The sequence below is a fragment of the Nicotiana tomentosiformis genome, chromosome 2, assembly GCF_000390325.3.
Source record: "Nicotiana tomentosiformis chromosome 2, ASM39032v3, whole genome shotgun sequence".
NCBI classification, from domain to species: domain Eukaryota; kingdom Viridiplantae; phylum Streptophyta; class Magnoliopsida; order Solanales; family Solanaceae; genus Nicotiana; species Nicotiana tomentosiformis.
Window position 1 is genome coordinate 178997636 of NC_090813.1, and position 6043 is coordinate 179003678.

A 6043-nucleotide genomic window follows, 5' to 3' on the forward strand; every position below is an offset into this window, starting at 1 on the left:
TTCTTAAGGAACTCAGGCCCAAACCTCGTACCAGTACATCTGAAAGCCTGGAGTTCATTGCTGTCCATCCCTGCTGATTGTTGGGCCTACTTCTTTCAGGCCAAACCAGAGTCACTCCTCACCCATTTACTGCTTTATTATATTTCGTTATCACATTCTTTTACATGTATACGGCGCTGCTCTCATCATATTTGATTTAATATTTTACTTTATCTTTTGAATTACATAGACAACTTAGGCAAGTCTCAAAAGACATAGGGTTAAAAGAAATATTAGGTAGTAATCAATTTTCCATTCGTTAATCATGCACTACTCACTAATCTGTTATGTTTTGCTAACCCTTTCATGAAGATCTTTTCGAAGCAGAAATAAATAAGCAAAGACGACAACCCCTCTTTTTCAAAACCAAAAGGCCAAGAAGCCTTTCTCTTGGTACCAACTTCAGGGAGCTGACAACCCGAAATTCAACGGTAAAGCTACTACCTCCACTGGCCAGTCTGAGGAGCTAGTGGTAGTGGCTACTGATTCAACTGCCGAGCCATCCACCGCAGCCGGTACTTCTACCGGGACAGCAGCCATGCCACCATCATCTTCTAGACCACCTACTTCTGCTAGACTATCAGTGCCATTATCAGTGTCGGCTTTATCTATATATCCTCAGACTGCGCTGTGAGTCTCCTAGACATTGGTGAGTCTCAACAACTGGATGCAGGCAGCTACTACAAAGCTGACTGAAATATCCAGTGCTGTTGCAGCACAGTCCTCGGCCCCAGCAGAGCCACAGGTACCTCCGTTAGTGGAGAAAACATTGAAGAAGATTCTGGAGAACCAGAAGAACATTATTGATACTCTGGCGATGCATGAGAAGGTCATTAAGGATTTGAGAAAATAGGTCAAGAAGATGCATAGATCCCAAGCATCAAAGAAGTTGGTAAAGATGCTGAGCAAAGAGGTTGCAAAGATTGCATCTGCCGAAGATCTTCCATTGGATTTGCTTATGGAGCAGACAGTCCCAGCACCAGAAGCAGCAGCCGGCCAGTCTGAGGAGCCGGTTGCGATTGCACACACTGCTGAGGAGATGATACAGATGCTCAGCAACCCAGTTGTCCCTCAGCCAGAAGATGATGACATACAGTTAGAGGAGACAGGGGGTGCTGATGATCCCATGCAGACTGAGACCACACAGGGAGTTCTCTTGACTTTCTACCCCTTCCCTGTTACTATTTTTGTTAAGCATTGGGGACAATGCTTATTTTTCATTTGGGGGGTGGTCTATTATGATTAACTGACATTTGACATTTGGCATGTAATAACTCTGATACTATTTTTCTTTCATTCTTATTTTCCCTTTGGTATGTATATATTATCCTTATTTTATGTAGATATTCATTTCCCTTATGTATATATTCATTTGACTTCGGTTTGTATATTCATTTATCTCCCTTCCCGTAGTTTACTTCATAGCTTCTTTAGTTTGCTTTTCCTTAGTAGTGTAACTTCTTATTTACTTTAGTAGCTTCTTTTTAATTTGATAGCTTCTTTTTACATTTTGAGTGAACAATAAGCCTTTGGTTTTCTTAATGCCATAGTTCTTTCCAAAGGTGAATTTTGTGTGAACTAGGTGGCTCTTCCCAGCGATGGATGGCGTGACAACCTTCTTAAGGGATTGAGTCCGTTTTCTTTTATGTTTTGACAAAATATAGTAGTAATTAATAAAAGTGTCTCGAGCATGCTTCACTTGGTACCAACACATTTACCTCTGACCTTCTGGTTAAAAACAAAGTTGTTGGCATAAAATAGCTCTAGTTATGACCTTCAGACTCTTATGTTGACTCAAACAATCATCGAGTGATTCAGTCGATCCATTTGTGATTCTCAATCTTAGCTAGGGTTGTTGTGGGCCCTCGACTCCATTCTCTTTAGCAATCCAGCAGTGTGAGAGGTGAGATATTGAATTGCAAGTCCAAGTTCCCATGCCAATAGCCTAGAACTTGCCCCGAGTGTTTTTCTAGGCGAAATTCTAAGTGTAGCTTGGCTTGAGAAATGATTGTAGGCTCTCCTTGATCCAATTTGAAATTGAAATCTTCCATAGCCTACCAATGTGATAACCCTAGTCAACCCCTTTGAGCCGAAGCCTTTTTCATTCAATAACCACGTTACAAGACTTTTTCCGTTCTATAGTGACCCTCTCTTGGCACCCGATCTTTTCTTAGCATTCTTGAGAAACAATAGGATAAAACATAAGTTTGGGGGAGAGACGAGGAGTTTGAAGTGATAAAAGGTACAAAGAAGAGAAAGAAATGAAGAAAAGGGAAGACAAAGAAAAACAAAATAAAGAAGAAAAATGCCAAAAAGAAAGTGAATAAAATGAAGAGTTGAAGGGAATTCAAAATAAAGTGGGGATAAAGGCTAAAGTAAATAGAAAAGGAGAAACATTAATGTCATGATCAAGAAAGAGTGACGTTATGTCTCTCTAGTTCTCCCGAGGAAGAAGAAAATGACTCAAAGAGTCGAGAAAGTATGAGCCGAAAAGAGAAAATGGAGTGCTTAAGGAAAGATGAAACCATTCTATTCCAACAAGTCCTACCTTGGTCCAAAAGCCTTCATTACATCCCGCAAAAGCCCTAAATGATTTCAAGTTGAGTGAGCTTACATTAGTGGTAATTTACATGAGGGGCAAGCTTATGGTACTTAAAGCCGGACTTGTGGCATTCTTTTGAGAGAGATAAGCGAACTTTTCACAATCCTTATATCGAGTGTTGCATTCTAAAGTGAGATGTGCTAAGGGAGAGTAGAGGATGAGGAGTTTGGGATCCACAATGACCTACATGAAAGAGCGAGCTTCCTTGATGAATAGAGCTCTTGATGCTCTAGTGTCACATTAGAACTATTGTACTCAAAATTCAAACTATTGCATTGTTGATAATTCATATGTGTTGTGGGTACTGTTGGTCCCAATTGATGTGTGGTTGATTCACCTTAAGCCATCTGAAATATCTTTTTTTCTAGTGGAGGTGGGAATTGCCTTATTTTCTTGAGGACAAGAAAAAACTTAAGCTTTGGGGGAGTTGATAAGTAGGGATTTTAACCGATTATTTGCTCTCTTTTACTGGCGATTTAGCTCAAAAATGCTTAAAGGCATTCCCGAAAATTAACAAAATGTGCTTACTTGCAGAAATATTGGGATATGAGCCAAAGAAGTCAAAATCAACTCATAAAGGAGTCAAAAGTGACCAAGAACCAAAATAGGGCAAAAAGGCCAGCAGTGCGGACCGCACCAAAATTGTGCGGCCGCACTCACTATTATGCGGTCCGCAGAGAGGAGATTCAGAGAATGGTATTTAGGCAAGCTGAAGGAGTGCGGACTGCACCAAAATTGTGCGCGCAGAATATCAAGTGCGGCCGCACTCACTATTATGCGGCCCGCAGGAGTAAAGAATCAGAGAGTTGGATTCAAGTTCAAAATCAAGGAGTGCGGACCGCATCATTTTTATGCGGCCGCACAATTAGAAGGGCGGCCGCACTCGTTTTTATGCGGACCGCAGAACCCCGAAGTACCAAGCCCAAAATTCCAAGAATGCAGACCGCACAATAATTGTACGGCCACAGAAGCTCAATGTGCGGACCGCAACAGAATTATGCGGCCGACAACCTCCGCAGGGGCATTTTTTCAGATATTTTTAGCTTAGTATAAATAGAACTTTTTGTCATTTTTAGGGGAAGTGACGTTGGAGAAGAGCACCTGAGCCGTTTTCTTTGCTATTTGAGGATGTTTGTATTAGATTGACATCTATACAATAGATTTTCTTTCCCTAATCAATTAATATGCATTCTATCTTAATTTCTTCTTTGATTTCTGTACTTTTCATGAGTAACTAAATCTTTAGATAGGGTTGTGACCCAACCCTTGTGGGTATTTGATGGGTGTTTAATTTAGGGTATATTTGTGATTGGATTAGTGATATTTAGCCTTGTTCATGATTGAACCCTAGAATTAATGGTTGCAAGCATTGCTTCATGCCTATTCGACTTAGCCTCTACTTGAGAAAGAGAGACTAAGTCTAGGAAAACTTGGCTAACAAGAAATTGGGGTGAACTCATAAAATTAATAGCCCCAATTAAAGGGTTAAACCTAGATAACAAATACCCGACTTGAACTAATATCATTTGTATTGTGCAAATACCCAATTGGACTTGAGAAAGACAAATTGGGCAAAATCACTCAAACTACCGAGAGGTATAGAGTGATTACCCGGATGTGATTGCTACATCATGACCCCAACTAATCAAATTTGCCCTGGAGTTTACAACCCATTAGATAACCACCTAGGTAGAAGTCACGACCCTAGTCCCTTTTTAATCATTTGAAAAACTCAAAACCAAAAATATTGTCATTAGTTTTATAATTGCAAGCAATAGAGTAAAGTAGAAGTAGAACACCAATCAAGTTGTGGAAGTGTAATTGGAGCCAAAACTTGCAATTAACTTAGATATACACCTAATCCCATATTCTAACTCCCTGTGGATTCGATCCCGACCTTCGTTGGGTTTATTATTGAATAGACCGCCTCACTACTTAATTGTGGTGTGGGTTTGGCCGAGACCAAATGCCAGGATAACTGCCAAATGCACCTGCCTCAGATCTTGTACGATTAGTGCAGAACTGTAGCGTGAGTACATAAATAACATGTATCCAGTCTAACCTCGAAGAAGTAGTAACGAGGGGTCGACATCGACACTTACTATGGGCCAACAATAAAATACAAGAATTCTAAACAGGTATGGGACATGGAAAAAATAATAATAACACAATAACAAGTACTGAATAAATGACTCCTTAACTGATAATAAAATCCAAAATCTCTAGCCAACACCTACTAACCCCAAATCAATTTCTGTCATTAAATAAATTATAACTTCTCGAGCCATAAAATAATATCAAGTGTAATTAGGCTCCGAGTATTGTCACGCACTATTTATGCGAGGTCGTACGGCTCGATCCAAAAATATACGGTGTGCACTACCGAGGGTCGCATGACACGAACCATAGATGCATCTATTATACTGTCGAGGTCAACGGCCCGCTCTCATGAGAATAGAGAAGTTTACCTCGCTCGCAGAAGTAGTTGCGACGCGAGAGGACATGAATTTCTCAGAGATATTAAGTATTCATCAATTCTTCCCCAAAATAAGAAATCTAAATTGGAAGTTTTCAACTTTAAAATCTCTAGTCTCAGCTCTATTTAAGATAATTAATATGCATAACAAATATGACAGTACAATTAAAGCATGATGTAAATCTAAGACTACTCGAACATCTCATGAAATATAGCCACGCACGGACTATCATCACCTAGTTCATACATAGCTCCCCACACAAGTAACACACAACAAGATACAACTAAGGGAATGAGTTCTCTCTTACAAGGTTAGGCAAGAGACGTACCTCGTTCTCAAGCTCACTTTCAGTCCACAAATACACTCAAAATCCTCAACTTGGTGCCAAACAACTCGAAACTGGCAAAATATTATGCAAATAAATCAATATATACTCAAAAGTTCATAATTTAACTATTATGGTAATTACCCACCCCTAATTAGAAGATTCCTAAAATTCACCCCAGGCCCACGTGCCCGGATTCAGGAAATTTTCGAAGATAATTGTTACCCATAACCTCACGAACTCAAATATATAATTTTCACTCAATTCCATAATTATTTTCGTGGTTTAATCCCATTTTTATCAAAACCTAAGTTTTTCAACTAAACCCATAATTTTCACAATTTTACATGTTAAAATCTACCCATAATCTATGTATTTAACTTACATTGGGTAGGAATTACTTACTTTCAATAGCTAGGTGGAAACCCTTATCTAAGAAGCTCCAAAAATCTCCTAAGAAGTGAAATAAATGAACCAAAATGGCCTAAGTCCCATGTTAAATGAAACTCGCTGCCTCCCACTGGTTCCGCTTCTGCGGAAAATGTATCGCAGATGCAGCCCTCCCGAACTGGCCTCCTTACACTCCAAATCAAATCAAAT